Below are 25,087 nucleotides of genomic sequence, written 5' to 3' on the forward strand. Positions count from 1 at the left end.
CAAGCATCCGAGGACCGGACCGGTTTCGAGGTAACACCTCTCATCAGCCCGGCTAGCTTGACTCCAGTGGTGTGGAGGCTCTGGGACCCACGTCTGAGCTACCCCAGTACACTCAGGGAGAAAATTACAAAAAACAATTTGATGGACAGAATGTAGATCAATGTCTTACATTCACCCCAGTACAAGGATCTGGGCCTAAATCCATCGTTTTTTGCACTCCACACCACCCTGGGTCAGATAATGGCTTTATGCAAATCAGCTCTGACCCTGTGCCCCATGGGAACAGTCCAGTCCGAACTACAACAGCCATATCTTTCCCAGACCGGAATCAAGCATCCGTGGACCGGACCGGTTTCGAGGTAACACCTCTCATCAGCCCGGCTAGCTTGACTCCAGTGGTGTGGAGGCTCTGGGACCCACGTCTGAGCTACCCCAGTACACTCAGGGAGAAAATTACAAAAAACAATTTGATGGACAGAATGTAGATCAATGTCTTACATTCACCCCAGTACAAGGATCTGGGCCTAAATCCATCGTTTTTTGCACTCCACACCACCCTGGGTCAGATAATGGCTTTATGCAAATCAGCTCTGACCCTGTGCCCCATGGGAACAGTCCAGTCCGAACTACAACAGCCATATCTTTCCCAGACCGGAATCAAGCATCCGAGGACCGGACCGGTTTCGAGGTAACACCTCTCATCAGCCCGGCTAGCTTGACTCCAGTGGTGTGGAGGCTCTGGGACCCACGTCTGAGCTACCCCAGTACACTCAGGGAGAAAATTACAAAAAACAATTTGATGGACAGAATGTAGATCAATGTCTTACATTCACCCCAGTACAAGGATCTGGGCCTAAATCCATCGTTTTTTGCACTCCACACCACCCTGGGTCAGATAATGGCTTTATGCAAATCAGCTCTGACCCTGTGCCCCATGGGAACAGTCCAGTCCGAACTACAACAGCCATATCTTTCCCAGACCGGAATCAAGCATCCGAGGACCGGACCGGTTTCGAGGTAACACCTCTCATCAGCCCGGCTAGCTTGACTCCAGTGGTGTGGAGGCTCTGGGACCCACGTCTGAGCTACCCCAGTACACTCAGGGAGAAAATTACAAAAAACAATTTGATGGACAGAATGTAGATCAATGTCTTACATTCACCCCAGTACAAGGATCTGGGCCTAAATCCATCGTTTTTTGCACTCCACACCACCCTGGGTCAGATAATGGCTTTATGCAAATCAGCTCTGACCCTGTGCCCCATGGGAACAGTCCAGTCCGAACTACAACAGCCATATCTTTCCCAGACCGGAATCAAGCATCCGAGGACCGGACCGGTTTCGAGGTAACACCTCTCATCAGCCCGGCTAGCTTGACTCCAGTGGTGTGGAGGCTCTGGGACCCACGTCTGAGCTACCCCAGTACACTCAGGGAGAAAATTACAAAAAACAATTTGATGGACAGAATGTAGATCAATGTCTTACATTCACCCCAGTACAAGGATCTGGGCCTAAATCCATCGTTTTTTGCACTCCACACCACCCTGGGTCAGATAATGGCTTTATGCAAATCAGCTCTGACCCTGTGCCCCATGGGAACAGTCCAGTCCGAACTACAACAGCCATATCTTTCCCAGACCGGAATCAAGCATCCGAGGACCGGACCGGTTTCGAGGTAACACCTCTCATCAGCCCGGCTAGCTTGACTCCAGTGGTGTGGAGGCTCTGGGACCCACGTCTGAGCTACCCCAGTACACTCAGGGAGAAAATTACAAAAAACAATTTGATGGACAGAATGTAGATCAATGTCTTACATTCACCCCAGTACAAGGATCTGGGCCTAAATCCATCGTTTTTTGCACTCCACACCACCCTGGGTCAGATAATGGCTTTATGCAAATCAGCTCTGACCCTGTGCCCCATGGGAACAGTCCAGTCCGAACTACAACAGCCATATCTTTCCCAGACCGGAATCAAGCATCCGAGGACCGGACCGGTTTCGAGGTAACACCTCTCATCAGCCCGGCTAGCTTGACTCCAGTGGTGTGGAGGCTCTGGGACCCACGTCTGAGCTACCCCAGTACACTCAGGGAGAAAATTACAAAAAACAATTTGATGGACAGAATGTAGATCAATGTCTTACATTCACCCCAGTACAAGGATCTGGGCCTAAATCCATCGTTTTTTGCACTCCACACCACCCTGGGTCAGATAATGGCTTTATGCAAATCAGCTCTGACCCTGTGCCCCATGGGAACAGTCCAGTCCGAACTACAACAGCCATATCTTTCCCAGACCGGAATCAAGCATCCGAGGACCGGACCGGTTTCGAGGTAACACCTCTCATCAGCCCGGCTAGCTTGACTCCAGTGGTGTGGAGGCTCTGGGACCCACGTCTGAGCTACCCCAGTACACTCAGGGAGAAAATTACAAAAAACAATTTGATGGACAGAATGTAGATCAATGTCTTACATTCACCCCAGTACAAGGATCTGGGCCTAAATCCATCGTTTTTTGCACTCCACACCACCCTGGGTCAGATAATGGCTTTATGCAAATCAGCTCTGACCCTGTGCCCCATGGGAACAGTCCAGTCCGAACTACAACAGCCATATCTTTCCCAGACCGGAATCAAGCATCCGAGGACCGGACCGGTTTCGAGGTAACACCTCTCATCAGCCCGGCTAGCTTGACTCCAGTGGTGTGGAGGCTCTGGGACCCACGTCTGAGCTACCCCAGTACACTCAGGGAGAAAATTACAAAAAACAATTTGATGGACAGAATGTAGATCAATGTCTTACATTCACCCCAGTACAAGGATCTGGGCCTAAATCCATCGTTTTTTGCACTCCACACCACCCTGGGTCAGATAATGGCTTTATGCAAATCAGCTCTGACCCTGTGCCCCATGGGAACAGTCCAGTCCGAACTACAACAGCCATATCTTTCCCAGACCGGAATCAAGCATCCGAGGACCGGACCGGTTTCGAGGTAACACCTCTCATCAGCCCGGCTAGCTTGACTCCAGTGGTGTGGAGGCTCTGGGACCCACGTCTGAGCTACCCCAGTACACTCAGGGAGAAAATTACAAAAAACAATTTGATGGACAGAATGTAGATCAATGTCTTACATTCACCCCAGTACAAGGATCTGGGCCTAAATCCATCGTTTTTTGCACTCCACACCACCCTGGGTCAGATAATGGCTTTATGCAAATCAGCTCTGACCCTGTGCCCCATGGGAACAGTCCAGTCCGAACTACAACAGCCATATCTTTCCCAGACCGGAATCAAGCATCCGAGGACCGGACCGGTTTCGAGGTAACACCTCTCATCAGCCCGGCTAGCTTGACTCCAGTGGTGTGGAGGCTCTGGGACCCACGTCTGAGCTACCCCAGTACACTCAGGGAGAAAATTACAAAAAACAATTTGATGGACAGAATGTAGATCAATGTCTTACATTCACCCCAGTACAAGGATCTGGGCCTAAATCCATCGTTTTTTGCACTCCACACCACCCTGGGTCAGATAATGGCTTTATGCAAATCAGCTCTGACCCTGTGCCCCATGGGAACAGTCCAGTCCGAACTACAACAGCCATATCTTTCCCAGACCGGAATCAAGCATCCGAGGACCGGACCGGTTTCGAGGTAACACCTCTCATCAGCCCGGCTAGCTTGACTCCAGTGGTGTGGAGGCTCTGGGACCCACGTCTGAGCTACCCCAGTACACTCAGGGAGAAAATTACAAAAAACAATTTGATGGACAGAATGTAGATCAATGTCTTACATTCACCCCAGTACAAGGATCTGGGCCTAAATCCATCGTTTTTTGCACTCCACACCACCCTGGGTCAGATAATGGCTTTATGCAAATCAGCTCTGACCCTGTGCCCCATGGGAACAGTCCAGTCCGAACTACAACAGCCATATCTTTCCCAGACCGGAATCAAGCATCCGAGGACCGGACCGGTTTCGAGGTAACACCTCTCATCAGCCCGGCTAGCTTGACTCCAGTGGTGTGGAGGCTCTGGGACCCACGTCTGAGCTACCCCAGTACACTCAGGGAGAAAATTACAAAAAACAATTTGATGGACAGAATGTAGATCAATGTCTTACATTCACCCCAGTACAAGGATCTGGGCCTAAATCCATCGTTTTTTGCACTCCACACCACCCTGGGTCAGATAATGGCTTTATGCAAATCAGCTCTGACCCTGTGCCCCATGGGAACAGTCCAGTCCGAACTACAACAGCCATATCTTTCCCAGACCGGAATCAAGCATCCGAGGACCGGACCGGTTTCGAGGTAACACCTCTCATCAGCCCGGCTAGCTTGACTCCAGTGGTGTGGAGGCTCTGGGACCCACGTCTGAGCTACCCCAGTACACTCAGGGAGAAAATTACAAAAAACAATTTGATGGACAGAATGTAGATCAATGTCTTACATTCACCCCAGTACAAGGATCTGGGCCTAAATCCATCGTTTTTTGCACTCCACACCACCCTGGGTCAGATAATGGCTTTATGCAAATCAGCTCTGACCCTGTGCCCCATGGGAACAGTCCAGTCCGAACTACAACAGCCATATCTTTCCCAGACCGGAATCAAGCATCCGAGGACCGGACCGGTTTCGAGGTAACACCTCTCATCAGCCCGGCTAGCTTGACTCCAGTGGTGTGGAGGCTCTGGGACCCACGTCTGAGCTACCCCAGTACACTCAGGGAGAAAATTACAAAAAACAATTTGATGGACAGAATGTAGATCAATGTCTTACATTCACCCCAGTACAAGGATCTGGGCCTAAATCCATCGTTTTTTGCACTCCACACCACCCTGGGTCAGATAATGGCTTTATGCAAATCAGCTCTGACCCTGTGCCCCATGGGAACAGTCCAGTCCGAACTACAACAGCCATATCTTTCCCAGACCGGAATCAAGCATCCGAGGACCGGACCGGTTTCGAGGTAACACCTCTCATCAGCCCGGCTAGCTTGACTCCAGTGGTGTGGAGGCTCTGGGACCCACGTCTGAGCTACCCCAGTACACTCAGGGAGAAAATTACAAAAAACAATTTGATGGACAGAATGTAGATCAATGTCATGGCATTGGCATTGGATATGGTGGACTGGCATTCCCTTTTTGCGGTCCTTCCACATTTGGGATTTGCCCATAAATTTTGTGCATGGGTCCGTCTCCTGTATGTGGGGCCCCAGGCTTGCGTAGCGGCAAACTGACACCTATCAGACGCGATACCACTGGCGAGAGGGACGCGCCAGGGATGCCCCCTGTGGCCACTCTTGTTCGCATTAGTGTTAGAACCCCTGGCGACATTGTTTAGAGGTGCTCCATTGTTAAAAGGAATCCGATGGGAGGAGGGATGGGAAGACCGTCTTTCCTTATATGCTGACGACATACTAGTGTACCTCACAGAACCCGAAAATTCAATACCGGTGCTCCTTGAACTGTGTGACAACTTCGGAAAAGTGTCGGGGTACACAATAAACTGGTCAAAGTCGGTCTTATATATTCTGAAGGACCCCGCGCCACATCTTCCTGATGATTGCCCACTCGTAGTCTTGTGGGATTCATTTAAATACTTAGGTATCCACATCACAACAGATATGGCTGATTTCTTCTCCAAGAACCTGGCGCATCCCATGGAGCGATTAAAGAGGGACGTGATACATTGGGCATCCCTGCCCCTAACGTTATTGGGAAAGGCGGCATTGTACAAGATGATGGCTTTGCCCCGGTTTCTATACGCCCTCGATAACACGCCATTCCCAGTCCCGCTCCGGTATTTTAAACAAATAGCTGCGCAGGTGTCCACACTTCTCTGGGGTAACAGACCTGCACAAATAGCACAAATAAAACTGCACAGACGTTGGTATGATGGCGGAATAGCGCTCCCCAACATACAGTTGTATTACTGGGCGGCACAGCTCAATGTCATTAACCAATGGATACACGCACCACAGGATGACCCAGCATACAGGGCGGACAGGGCCCAACTACGAACAAGCAACATGTTCGCAGTCCTGTACAACAAAGGGTAAGCACTGAAGCAGACAGGCCCCACAAGACACACTGCCATGCTATGGCACACAGCACAGACACGGTTGGGTTAGAAGGGGGTCATCACCGAACTTACCCCACTCTGGGAAACCAGACAGTTAGGACAACTGTGAAACAGTATGGGATTTGAGCAATTTGACCGTATAGGTATCTCCACGGAGGGAGACTTGTGGGTCAGAGGGAATGTACTGCTATTTGAACAGCTCCGGCAACAATACGAACTAGGCCCGACCGAGACTTTTAGATACAAGCAAATACGCCATGCATTACTGGCGGAGCTGCACAAGACACTGACGTCCCGGAGGCTTCCCCACTGGAAGACAAACTGCTTACAGACCACATGCCAAAACGCGCTACATCCTTCACATACCGCAAACTAATAAATAATCTGCCAGACCCGACAGTTGCTTTGTGGAATAAATGGGTGGTAGATGTGGAGGACATAGATGACACAGAATGGCAGGAGGCACTGGCCTCACCCAAGGAGGTGGGAATCCCAGCAAGGCTTTGGCTAGTGCAGCTTAAGATCCTACACTGCATATACTATACCAAGATCACACTACATAAGATGGGAAGGGCGCAGCATTCATATTGTGTCAGGGGGGTATGAGGAGGAGGGATCTTTTCTCCACACATTATGAGGCTGTCCGGTAGTGGCGGACCACTGGCGGACGGTACTGCGCACAATATCACAGACAGTGGGAGTGTCGCTGCTGCCGGAGCCGTGCTGATGCTTACTTAATATATGGGAGCCCAATGATCTTACATGTCACGGATAAACATGGGCCACATTGGGACTAATGGTAGCGAAACGAAACGTAGCACAGAAGTGGGAGGCGGTGGAACTGCCGTCGCTGGCGGCCTGGTGTAGGGATATGGACCTCACTATAGTGACTGAAAGCACAGTCTATATAAATCGGAAATGCCCCCGGAAATGGACCAATATATGGGCAGCTTGGAATGCATACCGGGGAGACATTTGTGAACCTGATGAAGACAGCTCAGATGAAGAGTTTGAGGAGGGGTAGGGGATCAGGGTTGGATGAACGGCTGAAGGGATTATTTGGGGGGGATCTGATTGGAATCACTTTCAACAGAGATAGGTGTCAACCGTTGTGTAACCTAACTGCATCATGTGATTATTTGCATTTTGTCATCACTGCCGTTGTTTTGAATGAAAACAATAAAAATATTTAAAAAAATAAATAAATTAGTAGGGTCCACTCTAAGTATTGGGGTGTACTCCTGTGGAAGTTGATTCCAGTAGCTGGGTGGGATAGGCTCCTGACTCTGAGAGGTGAGGATGCAGAATCATACCAGTAGATGAAGGCATGCTTAGTCAATAGATTTGGTCTGACTCCAGAGCAGTACAGGGTGAAGTTTAGAGGCACCCCGAAAGTGAGTTGTAAGTCTTGGGTACACTTTGTGGACATTTCATTGAAGGCGCTGGAAGGCTGGATTGTTGGTAACAAAGTTGACACATTTGAGGGATTGTATAATTTGTGTTTGAAAGAGCATATTTTGACTCATTGTACAGAAGAGAAGTTACACCAGTATCTAGTGGACTTTAAGCTGACAGACCCCAGAGAGCTGGGAGAAGCAGCTGATAAGTGGATGAGAACTCGGGTTTCCATTCAGCACCAGGGGGGTGACCAGAAAAAAGGACAGGTCCCTCCACAGGGGATAGAACGTCAAAAACCGAAGGAGTCCTCCAAAGACCCACAAAAATCTGAACAAGCAGGGGGGCGGAGCCAACCAAAATTCAAAGGGAGGGGGTATCAGGGAAAGAATGGTAGGTTCTTTGATCCCTCTAAGGTGGGTAAGTTCTTTGACTGTAACCAGCCAGGGCACAAACAGGGAGATGCTGTCTGAAACAAGAAGCTCCCCCCTAAGGGGCCATCCACAGGTATTACAAGTGTAAGTATAAGGGTGACGAGTGGTGCCACAGAAGGAGGTAGTCAGGTGGTGGAAGCAACTTAGTATCCCTGGGTGGGGTGAATAATGCAACCCTTGCTGCCTTACTGCTGGACAAGTACAGACAGAGGCCTAAAGTGAATGGGACTGAGGTTGAGGCTATCAGAGACACAGGAGCTAGTGTATTTATGATCCTGGATGAGCTGGTGCCTCCAGAGAGGTTGCTATCTGGTGAATTCCACCAGGTGACTTATGTAGACAGCACTACCAAACTTCATCCTATGGCTGGAGTGGATTTTGAATGGGGAGATGCGACAGGCCCTATAAAGGTAGCTGTGTGAAAGGTGCTCCCAGTCCAGTGTTTACTGGCAATGATCTTGAAACCTCTGAGTAGTCAGAGTTGGAGAGAGGACTCCATATGAAAATATTGGAGCTCCCTGAGTGGGTATGTGTTGTGACTAGGTCACAGACTAGCCAGAAGGAAAGGGCAGGACACTTGGACCCTGGGACAAAGGGCCAAGCGTACAAGGACAAGTGGGTGTGCAAGCCCAGGGATGGGAAGAATCTAACCCGGTGGGGAAGATCTGGCCTGTGAGGGAGGGACTCCATCCTGCCAGAGCATTCAGATTTGACAGAGCTGACAGGAGCAGGAGAACTCTCCAGAGAGGAGTTCAGTAAGGGACAGAGAGGCTGTCCCACCCTTGAGAGCTTGAGGAGGATTGCCTCTAACCAAAATGAGGGGGATAACAGTGGATTTCACAAAATCTACTGGGAAGATGGACTGCTTTATACTGAGGCCAGAAACCTCAAGGAGAGGGCCACCAGGAGGTTGGTGGTGCCCCAGAATGACAGAGAGTTCATCCTGACTTTGGGTCATGATATCCCCTTGGCAGGACACTTGGGCCAGACAAAGGCATGGCCGGTTGGTGAATTATTTCTACTGGCCCCATATGTCTGAAAAGGTAGAGGAGTTTTGCATCTCCTGTGTCACCTATCAGGCTGGTGGCAAGGCAGGGGGCAAGACAGGTGCTCTCCTAATACCACTGTCAGTGTTTTTTTTTTTTTTTTTTTTAAAGGACGGGGATGCATATTCCTGGTCCCCTGGACCCACCTACTGCATCGGGGAATAGGTATATCTTGGTGGTAGTGGCCCATGCCACTAGATACCCTGAAGCAATCCCTCCTAGAACCATTGATACTCCTGCCGTGGTTAGAGCACTGCTTGGTGTGTTCACCAGAGTGTGGTGTCAACTACAAGTTCACCACTCCCTACCAACCACAAGCAAATGGTCTAGTTGAGAGGTTCAACCAAAATCTCAAGGGTATGATAAATGGGTTGTCAGAGAAAATCAGGAGGAGATGGAATGTTCTCCTCCCATGCCTAGTGTTTGCCTACAGGGAGATGCCACAGAAAGGGGTTGGTTTCAGTCCCTTTGGGTTGCTGTTTGGACACCCTGTGAGGTGGCCATTGATCCTGCTGAGAGTCTTTAGAGAAGCCTCTTAAAGAAGCAAAGGACAATGTGCTTGACTATGTGCTAGCCTGAGATCTAGAGTGGCAGAGTAAAAATACAAGGCAAGCAGGAAATTGGAGGCTAGCCAGGAGCCCATGAAGCACTGGTATGATCAGAAGGCTACTATGCCTGAGTATACTCCAGCATTACAGGATACAGCGCCTGGATAGGAGTGAACAACGAGGAGGAGGGCTGGCCATAATGTATCGCAACTCACTTAAATGTTCCACCCACGAATTAGCGGTCATTACAGGTGCTGAAGCTTTAGCCTTTTGCTTAAGTATCCATGACTCTTTCACCTTTTCCGGCGCCCTCATTTACCGTCCCCCTGGCTCTCCTACTGAGTTCCTTGAAACTGTGGGAGATGCACTGAGCGATTTGGTGCTCAGATACTCACACTTTATGGTATTAGGAGACCTAAACCTGCACTTAGACTCCCCCAAAGAGCCAGGAGTGAGTGGCTTTACAGATATCATTGACATTCTTGGTCTTACTCTCCGAAACTGAGAACCGACCCATGTAGCTGGACACTTGCTGGACTGTATTTGCCCCAATTCGGCTAGGTTGATGGTTAAATCGACGCGCCTCCAAATTTGGTCCGACCACTTTTTCATCCCTTTTGATATTGCACTAAATAACTACGTCTCAGCCGACACCATGAAAAAGAGAAGATCTGACAACACGTATAAACCTAACTGGAAGAAACTTTCCAGCAGTCCAGATCTGATAGGAATGTTAAAAGAAGCCACGCCCGCTTTAACAGGCAATACTTCAATAGACAATCAGAAATTCTGTGACTGGATAGGTACGACTGGCGCTCTATTAGGACCAGCTGGTAGGAAAAATTCAGCTGCCATTAAAGGCAAAAGGAATGCCCCATGGTTCTCGCCTGCCCTGAAGTCAGAGCTTGGAGAAGTGAGAGCACTTGAGCGGAGATGGCGTAGGAAATACGAGTGGGCCGCTCGTAATATCTACAAATCAGCCAGAAGGCATTACCATGCAGAGATTAAACTAGCCAAGAAAGCCTACTACCTACAGGCTATATCCATGGCGGGCTCTGGACAAAAAGAAATCTTTAAAATAGTAAAGGATTTCACTAACCCATCGGCCCTGTCACAAGAGATTCCTCCATCTCAAAACCTTTGCAATCTGATCGCTGATTACTTTGAAAATAAGATCCTCGACATTGTGAAGACCTTTCCCCCGACATCTTCTTCTCCAGAAAACCTAGAACAGGTTGAAGGAGTTAAGACAGTAATGAGGATCCCTTGCCTCGAATCATTTGCGCCTGTCTCCCTTGAGGAGACCTCTAAAGCCATTCTGGCCAGTAAATCTGGATCTCCTTTTGACCCATGAGCCCCTTCGGTTTTGCAGGCATTGGTGGAGGTTGTTAATCCTACCATTAACAGCATTATAAATTCATCGCTAGCCACAGCAGAAATCCCCAGTGAATGGAAGCTCGCAGCAGTTAAGCCCCTTCACAAAAAGGCCCTAGCTGACCCAACGACCCTATCTAACATGCAGCCTATATCCCTGCTCCCATTGCTGTTCAAACTGGTGGAAAAGTTTGTTAACAGTCAACTTACGAGCTTTCTGGAGGAGAACAACATCCTACATCCCAACCAGTCAGGGTTTCGGTCGAAACACTCTACAGAATCTGCCCTGCTGTTCACAGCAGAGACCCTTCGAATGGCTAAAGACCAGGGAAAGAAGGCTGTCCTGATTTTATTAGATTTGTCGGCAGCCTTTGACACGGTTTCACATAACATCTTAGTGGACCGGTTGGTGGCCGCAGGAATAGGAGGGACAGTCTTGGGTTGCTTTAGGAACTTTCTAAACAACAGACGCCAAATTACAGTTCTGGGCAAATTCCAGTCGGAAGCTAAGGTCATCAGCTCCGGGGTCCCTCAGGGCGCGAGGTTAAGCCCTGTTCTTTTTAATCTATACATGGTACCCCTGATTGAGCTAATTGCATCATTTCATATTAGTACAATATCATATGCAGATGACACCCAGCTTATCCTGGTTCTGGATGGGGAACTGCCTGGGGCGGAGGAAAACCTGAAAAAATGCCTAACAGCCACATTTAAATGGATGACTGAGAACCACCTCAAATGCAATTCCGGCAAGACGGAGATCTTGCCTTACGGAAATCAAAATCTGTTTTCCCCGAAAAACTGGTGGCCGGACGGTGCTGAAGTCCCCCCTGATACCATCTTATCTGCTCGAAACCTTGGCATTAAATTTGATGACCAATTGTGCTTTAAACAGCAAGCGGTGGCCGTAGCTGGTATGTGTTTCCATATAATTAAATCTCTGAGGAAGTTTTTTGACCTTCTTCCTCTGTCAGCCAGAAAATCAGTCGCAGTTGCCTTAATAACTTCGAGGCTGGATTACTGTAACAGCCTATATGCTGGAGTCAATAAGTCTGTACTCCATAGGCTACAGATGGTCCAACATGCTGCTGCCCGGCTGGTGCTACACTGGCCCCGTAAGTCATCTGCGCTTATAGCGCTGCATTGGCTACCAATTGGCAAAAGGATCCCATTTAAGATCTTGCAGATCACATTTAGAGCTTTTCAACAGCAAGGGCCCAAATATCTGTGTAACGGTTTTAAACGGTACCATCCCACCCGTTGCCTGAGGTCTGCTAGTCAGAACCTACTAATAATCCCCAGATTCAGACTGGCTACCAAAGGAGAAAAATCTCTCTTTGTCCTGGGTGGTAGGGCTTGGAATAAGCTTCCACCTTACCTTAGGTCATTGTCCCACGAAACTCAGTTTAGGAAAGCTTTAAAAACTTGGGTGTTTTCTCTTACAGATGTGGCCTGCAGAGCATTGGTGTAAAGTGTAAAGCATTCTCCATCAAATTGATCTCTTTCCCTCAACCTTGTCATCTGGTTGTCTGAGCGCCAAGATACTCCTTGGAGTGATAGGTGCGCTATAAAAGTGCTCTTTACATTTACATTTACATTATGGAAGGAGCGGAACTGCACTCCGGTCCAGATGCACAGCGAATGTGGTGATCTCAAATCCTTTTAAATCACTTTTTCATTTTTATCACAATTACTCCATGCAGTCCAAACTTTTTGTCTTCAAACCATTTTATTTTCATAGATCTTATTGCACGTGAAATGCATCTGTTTTATCAGCTTCTCATGCATAGGATATGCCCATCCAGGCCTTTTTCCATGCACGTATTTAACAGAACATTCTTGGTTGCAAGTTCATAAAATACCCAATGCATTTCGGACTTTATCAAGTCCTTCGTCAGGGGTTCTCTGCAAGATTAAAAAACGTGTATATTAAAATCTAACCTCACATGTTGTGACAATTTATATAAACATTCAAGCAACTTGTGTGCTATGTTACTATTAATAGCGCTTTCCCTCTAAGCCCAGAGACAGCTGCCTCCGTAGTAAAACTAAAGAAATGCTCTAGCGCCCCATCGAACTGTGTATGTTAAACCTTCCCTTGCCCCAAGTAACGTCACTGTGCTCACCCCCCAGATCGCTTCTATCTCACCCTTTCCCTAGTTCAGCTTTACTCTCCCCCGAAGTAATATATTAAACCTCGTACCTTCACAACGAAATCTGATATTTCTCCTCACTTCAGCATGTTACTCTCTCAATCGGCGGCTGACAGACTCCAGGACACATTGGTTCCAAGGGCCATCCATGACAAGTGGAGTATTCACTATCCAATCTTCGAAAATAAGGGTGAGGTTACCTATTTGGTTGACCTTGGCACCCCCCGGAACCCTCATAGGTTCCTGCAGGTGAATAGATTGAAACCACACCTTGACAGGGCAGATATGACCATGTTACTGGTCACTGATGAGGGAGTGGAGGAAACTGAGCCAGTGCCCGACCTCCTCTCCACTAATCTGCAAGATGGGTTAGTAGAGGGGGGTTGTACTCTCTCCCAAGTTGACAGACTAGCAACACAGAGACTGCAAGCAAGGGCCGGAGCAGTTTGCTGGCCTATTCTCTTTGATCCCAGGCATAACTGAGTAGTGTGTGCACCACATTGACAAGGGTGACAGCCTACCTGTAAAAAAAAAACTGTACAGGTTGTCTGACCATGTCAGAGCCAGCATTAAAGCTGAGGTTGCTGAAATGCTGGAATTGTGGGTAATTGAACCGTCTGAGTCCATGGGCCAGTCGAGTAGTGCTGGTACCTAAACCTAATATAAAAAGGGGGGACCCACGGAGTTAAGGTTCTGTGTGGACTAAAGAGGATTGAATGCAGTCAACAAGACTGACGCTCTCCCTAGAGCTGATGAGCTCATTGACAGGTTAGGGGCTGCTAAGTACCTGAGAAATTTTGATTTGACTTCAGGTTACTGGCAGATTGCCCTTACTGATAGAGCAAAGGAGAGGTCAGCTTTCTCCACACCAGAGGGACAATATCAGTTCAAGGTAATGCCCTTTGGCTTAAAGAATGCACCTGCCACCTTCCAAAGGTTGGTGAACAGGGTCTTGTCTGGGTTGGAACAGTTCAGTGCAGCTAATCTGGATGATATAGCTGTATATACTTCTACAGAGGGGATCACTTAAGCCACCTAAAGGAAGTGCTTCAGGCCATGCAGCAGGCAGGCCCGACTATTAAGGCAAGTAAGTGCTGAACAGGGCAGAGTTCTGTGGTGTACCTGGGCCACCTGGTAGGTGGGGGCCATGTACATCTTCTCCAAACTAAAATTCTAACTATTTTAGATTGGACAGATCCTGTTACACAGACTCCGGTCAGGGCATTTCTTGGACTGACAGGGTATTATAGAAAGTTTGTTCAAAATTATGGGACCATTGTGGGGCCCCTAACAGAACTTACTTCTAAGAAGTGAGTTCTGTTCAGCACCAGTGATGCTGGCCCCTGACTACACAAAATAATTTGTGGTTCAGACAGATGCTTCAGAGCAAGGGATTGGTGCAGTGTTGTCACAGCTAAATTACAAGGGCCTTGATCAGCCAGTTGCCTTTATTAGCAGGTGACTTCTTCCCAGAGAGCAGAGGTGGAGTACCATTGAGAGAGAGGCTTTTGCTGTGGGTTGGTCCCTGAAAAAGTTCAGACCATATTTGTCTGGTACAAACTTTCAAGTTCAAACTGACCAGAGGTCTCTCAGATGGCTCATGCAGATGAGAGGGGAGAATCCCAAGCTGTTAAGGTGTCTATTTCTGTACAGGGAATGGACTTTACAGTGGAACACAGACTTGGGGCTGCCCATGCCAAATGTGGATGGACTTTCCAGGTTTTTCCATTTATCTGATGAGGACTACCAGGGTGTAGGTTAGTAACCCATCACCTTTCATTGGGGGGTGGTGGGGGGAGGGGGGGCACCCCCCAAATCTTGACTGACTGGTACTGGTGGCAACTGACTCTGACTGACCCTGGCCTCTGCCTAACCAGGGCCAGTGCTATGCTGAAAGAGGCACTTAGAGTACAGTGAAAACACCTACATACAGTAGGGTACACTATAGGTTGAGGTTCCCGTGTGATTGGCATGACCTACCCTATAAGACCCTAATACATAATAGGGCAGGGGGATTAAAACGACCTCTCAGTCCCTAGTATATAATAGGGCATGGCAGTTTAGAGGCCAGCAGTCCTTTCTGCACTTGCATGTGTGCACTGCTGAGCCTGAGGTCAGTTTAAAAGTAGCCCTGTGTTGCAGGACTGCTTTTAAAAAGTAAATTAAGCACAAACTTAACTTTGGTGTTTGGGGCACTTACAAATGGATAACCTACAATATTTGGGCATATTAGGTACCCCCAGGGTCTCCCCTAGGTGTCCCAGCGATGAGGGGTCAGGACCCTTATAAAATATATGTTTTAAATGCCCTGGGTTAAGTGAAATTGCACATTTCACTACCCACATTGTGATAAAGTGCTGCACAAACTCGACTTCAGTACTAGGGACATTGTGGAGGGAGGATCTGCAATATTTCTACATACTCAAAACCCCTACAGTCTCCCCTAGGTGTTCCAGGGGTGGGGGGGGGGTGGTCCTGAAGATATAGACATAGTACTTATAAAATATGTTTTTATAGACCCTGGTGCTGAAAAAATGGCCCAAGTCATTTTTCCCATTGCAAATCCCCTGTCAAATAGGTAAACATGGCATATTGTTATTAACTACTAACTCTTGATAGGAGAAGGCTAAAAATACAAGAATGGTATTAATAAACTCAACAATATGATATTGCTGAATTTCTCCTAAAATGTACAGATAAGAAGTTATTAGTCTTTCTTGTCTGTAAGCTTAGATTCAGCCTTCTATTGGTCTGTCCTGAGTGGTCAGAGTTAAGTGGATTAGCCAGGCTCCTTTGAAGAGGTGATAAAGAGTCCCTGGGGGTGACCAGCACTGCTGGGAGGGCAGTGTTCTGTTACACAGTAATGCCAGAGCAGGGGGAGGAGTAAACAATGGACTTCAAGGGAAGGGGAAGTCACCAGTGTCATTTACAACTCTACTCTTTTGAACCGAGCCAGATGCTAGGCTTAAGGAAGGAATGAGCAGATGCAAGGGGGAGAGACTATGGAGATTAGCCATGCTATGGGTGTGTTTAGGCAGCTCTTCTCTCCCTGCTGGAAAGTAAGCCATTATTAATTTGGAAGAATCGGTGCACTCTGGGACAAAATAGTGCCACACTCTGCAGGAAGAGGTCATACCTTTGGGCGGTACCCTACTCCCATTGGACAGGAGTGACCCAGGGAACTTGGAATACGTATCTGAGAGAGGCAGAGCCTCCCAGATCTGCTACTTGAAACCTAAGAAAGCAGGAAGGGCCATTCTGAGAAGTTTGATATGCATTTCCTAAGGCCTGCACTGTGAAGATTACACTTTCTGCACCATCTGGAACTACAGCCCTGTGGACTACCTTGCTGTAAAAGGACTAAAGAGTGGACTCCCTGCAAGTTACAGGTTAACAGAGTTCACCTGGAACATCACCGCCAGGAATCCTCAACCTGGAGCACGACCAGTGGATTTCTAAGGGTTTTGTCCAAGTGGATTGTGGGAACTGAAGTCCTCAACTTTCAAGGACCATCTTGGAGCTTCCAGACCCTTGGAGTGAGTTTGAGACACTTCGGGACCCATTGGGGGGCTTCAGAAAGAAGTTCCAGAAGTTTGGAGAACTTTCGAGCAACTTTAGAAAAAAGCTCCAGAAGTGGACCAACTCAACATGGCCAACCAATCTGCCTGTCTTTAAACGCGAGTCAGCATGCCGTCCAGGTTTGTACTGCTGAAAAGCTCCGAAGGTCCCACTTCCAGAGTTTGACCGGGAGTAGGCCTAATGTGAGGCTGGCGAACGCTCACCGAATTCAGCCTGGTGAAGAGCATCGAGGGACCCCCGAGATAAAGCTCCGTAAAAGTTTCTAAGTCTGAACGAAGAAAAGGTGATCGGGAGCAACCGCGAAAGCCAAGCCGCCCGCTTTTAACTGCATATTGGCCTGGATCCTTGGTTCGTCCTGCTGGAAAGCTCTGGAGATCGGACTCCCATAAGTTTGACGGGGGCAAGGAAATCCAGCGAACCCTCAACAAATCCGGACTGGCTGAGAGCTTCAAAAGACCCCGGAAAGAAAAGCTCCAGAAAAGTTTCTAAGTCAGAAGGTAAAAACTATGACCGAGACCTACAGTGAGGGGTAGCGGCGCACGGCTCCATCGCGGTCGGCCTGAAACTTTGACCCGGTCTATAACTACCAGAAGTCCAGAGGAGGTGCTATAGGTTTCTATGTGGTAGATAATGGTAAATTTTGAAAATTCATATCTCCGGTTCCCTACATTGAAATGTTTGTCGTTTTGGTGTCATTTTAAATCGGTTAAGGATTTTTATTGTGCATTGTGGATTAATTATTTACTGAATTTGTGTTGTTAAATGCTTTACATACCAGTCTGTGAAGCCAAGGGTTGAGCTTATGAATATTTTTCTAAGACCTATTCTGAGCCCTATACTGTGTTAGTGGCATTATTGCCAGTGGCAGATATACCTTTGCCCCTACTAATAATCCACTTTCCAACAATATTGTAATTTATTATGTCGATGCATATGTATTGCTATAGGGTTAATATTCTGCTTTTGCATGAATTGCCCACTTGGGCAGAATCAGTCAGGTCTCTTATTTTGCATGAACTTCACACAAGCGCAAGAGAGTCCTACATGGCTGTAACTGTCTGTTGGTACATTTATTATTTATTGGTTTTGAGGCATGGACATTGTAGCATGCAATGGATGTATGCATATTTGTGCATATCTCAATTTTATAACTTTCAGAATGATTTTGTTATATTTTTGTTTTACAACATGTTCATGAAATTTGTATGACAAGAGTATTGCTGATAATTTAACACTAGTACTACATCCCATGATAGCTCAATCTACATATGTTTTGTTAAGGAAAGTTTGTGTTAACCTTAGTTAGTCATATAAAGATGGATTATTATTACAACTAATGTCATGGCGGTCTGTTCCAAGATGGAGGTCATTGCTGCTCTGGTTTTTGCACATGCATGAATAAGTCCCTTTTCATTTTTCTTTCTTTATTTCAACCCAGAAGTTCTTGGCTTTTGCAATTTGACCGTGAGCAAGGTGTAATGCCGAAATGCGTTGGAGAAGTTATTAAATTGAATTATTTGGCATACAGAAGCACCTGAGTATTCTTCAAATACGAGTGAATGATTGTTGGCAATATTGGTGTGTTCCCGGTAACCTGTATATAAGAGAGAGCGAGATAGAGCGAGCGTGCGTGTGTGTACATATATATATATATATATATATATATATATATATATATATATGAATTTCAATAGTTGCTTTCCACCGCCTTGATTCCAGGCAAGAAACGAAAAGTCGACCCACAACTCTGGTGCCAATCAAATTTTTATTTTGTTATTTCTCCGACCAGATATATATATATATACACACACACATACACACTATACACACTATACACAAAACGGTTTATAATGGCGGCAATTGCGCCTATGTAGTTATTGTTAGGCCACCTCTTCAACTGAAAAGGCATTATTGTCTTTACATAGTAACCTTGACACCATTTGACAACTCTGCAGAAACTTTTCCAATAAAAATGCTCATCCAGTTTGGTTTTGGTATAGCAAATTTTTAACAGAACCGTCAGGCTGGGATCAAATAAAAGAGGGGTGGGAGTCAAAAAAGAAATGGGACATGTCCCATTTTATTCGTCAAAGTATTCTTTGTTCTTAGATGCAGAACGGAATTACACCCAAACGTATAATGAAAGTAGAACTGTGCTGTGCTTGGTGTATATCCGTTTAGTAGTTTTGGGAAATTACAGTTTCATTTTCGTTTCCCTTGAACTTGAAAAGGTGAAATTATAGAGAAATTTGGGGCCAGATGCATCAAAGGGTTTTGCCCATTCTGTGTCTATGGGGAAATGTGTTGATACATATGGCCCTTGGACTGTTAGTATGGAGAGGTTCATGAACCTGGAATCGGCAACGCTCTTCAGACCCAAATCCCAAAAATATTTAAACTTGTTTGGAAGATGAAGCTTTTTCTACAATAGTCCATTAAGGGTCTACAAACCCAAAGTGTTGTCTGCAGGCAAAAAGCTGTTTCGCTGGTTGCAACTTCAAATGAACTGTTGCAGTTGAAAACAGGTTTGGCGGGAGAGGGACTCATGTTTTGGGTTCACGGAAGGGAGAAATGTCACTTGTGGAAATTATGTATGCTTCACAAAAAAAATACAAGTCCCAGCTTGTTTAAAACATCTTGTTTTTGTGCATGCTGTTCATTCTGTCTGTGGATACTACGCTATAGAGCTATCTGAACTAGCTCTTTGTAAGAACACGTCAGAAAGTGGAGATTAGGCAGTGACAATGCGGAGGATATAGGGGAGACCACAGAGTCAGCATAAACAGATACAGATATAATGAGGGCTTCTGCACGGAGGAGACCAATGCAGAAATTACTACCTGTGTATGTGACCTTATCAGTCACTTATCAGTTGAAAAAAAATTAATGCAAGGAGTGTTACTTGAAAACTTGTGACCTTGTGTTAAGCTGGGCACACAGAGGACGGACTATATCTATTTTGAACCTCCATGAAGCTAGGCACCTGAAAGCAAGACAAGCCAAAGAGTTTTTAGCCCCTTGCATGCTGCCATCGGCCGCACTACCTCCCTAGTGCTGTTGTCGGCCAACGGCTGACGGAGCCCCGCCCAACCTTTAGAACGCCCGCACCGCGGCGGAAAAACCGCTGCGGTTAAGGCGTTAAAAGCTGAACCCGAATGCTAGAAGGAGATACAAAAGACACAAAATCGCTACCCAGTGGAGGTTATAACAGTTCCTACACAGGTGCTGCAGGAGAAGCAGCAGGAAAATGTTCAGGGTTTCTGTTTTTTCACTCTACTACATGGCATGTGAAACAAGCATTGAAAATGCAATAGGTCTCGTCTTTGATTAAGTGGAATCCATTTGCTTTGCTAATGGTATTGTATAGCAAAGCAAATGGCTATAACTTAATAAAAGGCGAGACCTATTGCATTTTTAATGCTCGTTCTAAAGACGGGAACAATAAGTACTGGCAGGTGCTGAACAACAGAACCCCTCACCAGCCCTCCCAACGCCCCCATCCCACCGCCTCCGCTCACTAACAACCGACCTCAATCCCGGCCACTGCCAGCCCTTTCTTTTCCATCACTGGGGTAGGCACACTGCCCTGCCAATGCACCTCAACCCTGCCCTCAGCCCCTCACTACTCCTACCCACAACCAACCTCATTGCCCCCAAAACTCTACCACCCGACCTAACAAACATAACTGCAGTTGTACTGCCCTCCAGCAGACCCTCCTATTTCAGCCCTGCCTAGTCAGGATCGGAATTTGCCAGGATAGCGCCCTGGGATGAAAGAAATATGGCGCCCTCTCGTTTTGTGGATAAAATTCGTCCCTGACTGTCTACCCCAGAATTGTGACTGGCCTCTGAACCCAAACATCTCGGCACCTCGCCCAGCTCACCTGAATCACTCATAGATTAGCTCCTCACGCTGGTGCCAAGTAGTTTTTTGTAGAAGGGGGGAGGGTTAAAAGGGGAGCAAGAGACGAAGGGGGTGGGAGGACAAGAAAGGTGGTGGGAGTGTGAGTTAAAAACAGAACTTTCACCACTGGGGCTAGGTGACAGCGTCATGATGTCTGCATGAAATGCATGGAGACAGCTACTTACGCCACGCCACCTCTGAAGAATGGCTCCCTGGGCCCAGCTCGCCCATGACAAAAGCCGGTCCTAGGGACCCTGCACCGCAATGCTGCCCAAAGCAACCTCCCCTCCTTCCTCCCCTGCCGGCCACTACTCATAAACACAACCGTAATCCAGGCCTCCAGCAGACCCTTCTGTTGCAGGACTGGGACACGCACACTTCCCTGCCATTCACCCCCCAACCCTGTTCAGCCGCTCTCTTTGCTATTTCAGAACGAGGGCCAAAGCTGCACAATGCCGCCCTGCAGGGCGTGCTGCTGTTCCAGTACTGTACGGGGACTCGCAGGACTCAGTCGGTGCGCCTCTAGCCCCGCCAGCAGCACCTGGGCAATAATTGCCAGCTCTCAGCAAACAAAACACCAGTCTATTTCCCTCTCACCCTATTCTATTTCCCTCTCTCCTTCCACCTTCCTTTGCCTTCTCCCGGACTCCCTCGCATCCTGTAACTTCTTTCCACCACCCCGTCGCCCCCGTACTCCCACCTCTCCAGCTAGGTGGAGGCCTTCATTTGAATATCTGGTATTGTGATATCCGCTCCCGGTGTCTTCCATTTCAGTTTAGCTGTAGAGTGGGCTGATTGTGGGATGTATTCAGTGACTAAGGTTGTTTAATTCACTGTATGCACGGCTGTCATTTTTTAAATTCCTATTCATTCATTTGTTTATTTATTTATTTGCAGCTTTATGTCGCAGCAAACTTGACCCGAAGGTATTGGAACGATTTGTATGAGCACCAGTTACGTTACACAATGACACATTCATCTGACGTAGGCACGGGGAGATGAAAAGATTTGCCCAGAACCACAGGGTTTTGAGCTGACGCCGGGACTTAAACCGGATTGTACACCTCCTAAGTCTGCAGCTCTGGCCATTAGGACGAAAATGACGGGGGAGGGGACAACTACATAAAAAGCTACTTTCCGATCTAATGAATTAGCGTTAAGAAAAGACACATTTAAAGGGGGCGGTGAGGAAACGCAGACGGGGAACAGCGGTGACAAACACCGGGTACTTGAGTGAGTGCCGGGGTCCGTGGTGCCACCCAGTGTGCAGCGGCTGTAGTGGTGGTGACAATGGGCACTCCAATTTTAAGAGGGTGATGAATCACAGAATAGTTCTGGGTGATTATTATTTTTTATTGGGGTATTTGACATGCACTTAACTCCAATAACCTACACGGAAAGTAATTACGGCATGAGCGCATCCTATGTGCATGGGGCGAGAACAGAAGCGTGTGGGGTCCAGTTGATACCAGGTAGTGCAGTAAATGCACGCCTGCTGTAATGAAAACTGCATTGTGCTTTCCCGAAAGTGAAAGAGGATCTCTTGTCTTTATGGGGCCATGTGTTTGAAACACATGGCCCCATAAAGATAAGAAACTTTTTGCGACGCACGGCAGGCAAGTGGGCCGTCTGAAAAAGAGAAAAGTGCATGTCATGGAAAGCTCTTTTGCAATGGCTGGCCTCCATTTAGCATAAACGGTGACGCCGGCCAATGTAAAAGAGGGGCGGGGCTTAAAGCCCTTTACTGAAGCTCCTCCAAAACATAAAATCTAGCCGAGCGATCAGCACATGTGCGCAGCCACGCCAGCCGAGACCTAAAAAGCACCTAGAGTGAAGAACACAATTGGGAAATAAAAAATGAAAGATGGTGGAACCCTACTAGTTCCATGCATACTTTGAGCAGTTCCTTATGGAATAAGTCCAGTTTCGAGTTCTGTGCTGTGCTTCATGATTCGGTCAACATTTGCATCGTGGGTTGAATTATTGTTTTACTTTGGAGGCCATTCACCTTTTAGTGACTTGCCCACTTTCATTTTCACATCGCATCTGGTTGCCTGCTTGTGGCAGCCTGCTTGCCCTGTGCAGTCTCTCCCTTCACCACGCCCCCACCACCCCTCTGAAATCGCTGCTTGTATTTTATGTGATTTGCCCAAAATCACAGTATGTTGAGCTGACGCCGAGACTCAACGTCCCGAGTCGGCAGCTCTGACCACATGCCCTTCACAGCATGTTTGCTGGCATTTTATTGCTGTTTTTTAAATGCTGCCAGATGGAGTCATTTATAAGCTCAAATGCTGTTCCAGCCACATTGCGTGCCGTTCTCTCACCACCCCCCTCACTGGTTGCATTTTCACCAACACAAACTGTTTCCTCCCACATCCCTTCACCATGCCCCAACCAGCCCTCCCAGATCGCTGCTTGTATTTAAGTGATTTGCCCAAAATCATAGGACACAGCTTGTTCATCATCGACTAAGCACCCTAAAAGCTCCTGGGACCTCACAATATGCTGCATTACTAAATCCTTATAAGGTCCCAAAGACAAGACCTATTGCATCACAAATTCTCGTTTCCTAATGATGTTACTTATTTTCCCTAACAAAATACATCTAAACCGCATTCTTCTGACTGTATCTATTATTACTTTGCTTCTGATGAATGCTTTCCAATATGACCACATATCTTACAAAGATAATCAAACAGCAATATCATACAATTGGATTCTAATAAACCTAATACCCATCTCACCACCTGCACCTCCAGATAACCACCACAGGTCAATAGTAACGATTTATCATTTATTCAACACTCAATGTCTAAATGTAAGGGAACTGCACTATGTTTTCAGACTAACATAGTAGAGATCACTGCATACACTCTTGAAAAAGAAAAATAACACACTGCATTTGTCTGTAGCTTTCATACACATATGTGTTTACTGCTGAATGGGCTGCGTTCTGTTGAAAACATACTTTCACATACATAAACACTTTTATGGTTCATATCTATTGGCAAAAAAGTTCTTTGAATTCAAATGTGACCAAGGATGAATTATGGTTCTAGTGGAGATAATGAACTTGACTGGATAATTCTTCCGTTTAGCAGAGTTCAAGTAGATAAGAACCAAACTGCCCCTTAAAATATACAATTATTCGTGTTTTAAAGTTTGTAAATACTTAATGACTGCTATCACCACAGTGGAAAAACAAATCACGGACATTATGGAAAGTGTGCGAAAAAAGTTTATTATGAAGTCAGTGGGTGTCTCCAAACAGCACTAGCTAAGATTGTACCTTGGAGGCATCAGAACGCTTGTTGCAACATCCACGTATCTAATACGATGACAGCGAAAAAAATATAGGACTCTACTGGCAAAAGAGTATTGGGCGGATTCATGGAAGTAGTGGGTGGGCGTTTAGACTGTATATAATGGCAGTCAATACGGACTGATAATGAAATTGAAATTCAGATCTAACTGCTGATTCGCACACATTTATATACAGATAATTTTGCAATCATCCCCCTCGTCACAGGGATGCAATCTTCACAGCCTCCTATATCAATGTTCTATTCTGTACAATCTACAATATTATACATTGTAGATGCAGGCTTATATATCCTTTGAACAAGCTTCTCAAATGGTTACCAAATCAGATGCAAAAAGGTTTCATAAATTGCTCCAACTGCAACCAATGCTTTCTCCAGAGAATGTGCTCACCCACAATAAGTATATTGTGCCATTACAAACCTTCTTTGTTCATTTTTGTTTCAATCAGTTCAAGCATACCAGGCCTCCCTTTGTCCTGTTACTCCTTGATGCCTTCGGGTATCTTTCCCTCGCTCCCTTTCTCAGCTTCTGATTGACTTGGTTTGTGGTGGTTGTCCATGGCTCTCAGCTGGTATCCAGATCTGTTCAAGGCTCAAAACACCAACACCCCATGCTGACAGTGGTAAGCCTCTCAACAACTGTTGGCCTCTGTCTTCCTTACAGCTTGTTCCAGGAGCTTCCATCTCTCTGGCACCAAAGTAGTTCTGTGCACAGCTAGAGATAAATCCATTCCAAACAGTGAAATTTGGTCCATTGTTGCTCAGTCTCACTTTCCTTGCCCAGTTACCCAGATTCCTACCGCCAATGATGGTAACGTCATTCTCACCTGCATAGGTTCCTCAGAGATGACAAGTGCTTTTAGCGGGTCTGAACATCTGGATTTTGACACCTTTCTAAATTAAAAGTCTTTTTTGAGTTTCTATTTAGACAGAAATTACAGATGAATTCACCAAACCACAAAAATACATTTCCACTACAACGCGTTGGCTTCCACTTTCCCAAGGTGCACAGGCTTGACCAGTCACTGCTCAACTGACAGCTGGTCGTGTCTGTTCCGTCATAAAGATATCCTCCGCAGGAAAAATACAGACGTCTAATAGCAAATGGTTTGAATGGCTTAAGGTTGGCAACAGGGTAGTCGTCTCTTTTCATTATTGCAGATTTTTTATTTCTGAAGGGCATAGAGGGTTCAGTCAAATTTTTTCCTGCATGCTGTTTTTATTATCTTGTTGAAGGCACTGGATAAC

At 46.7% G+C, this 25,087-nt stretch overlaps 1 protein-coding gene across 4 annotated transcripts in view; it reads right to left on the minus strand.

The window, feature by feature from the left end:
- Positions 1-25,087, minus strand: part of EFL1 (elongation factor like GTPase 1) — a 1,188,367-nt gene that overhangs the window by 900,424 nt on the left and 262,856 nt on the right. The gene's annotated exons all lie outside the window — the stretch shown is intronic.

This window comes from Lissotriton vulgaris, chromosome 2_1, assembly GCF_964263255.1.
Source record: "Lissotriton vulgaris chromosome 2_1, aLisVul1.2, whole genome shotgun sequence".
NCBI lineage: Eukaryota > Metazoa > Chordata > Amphibia > Caudata > Salamandridae > Lissotriton > Lissotriton vulgaris.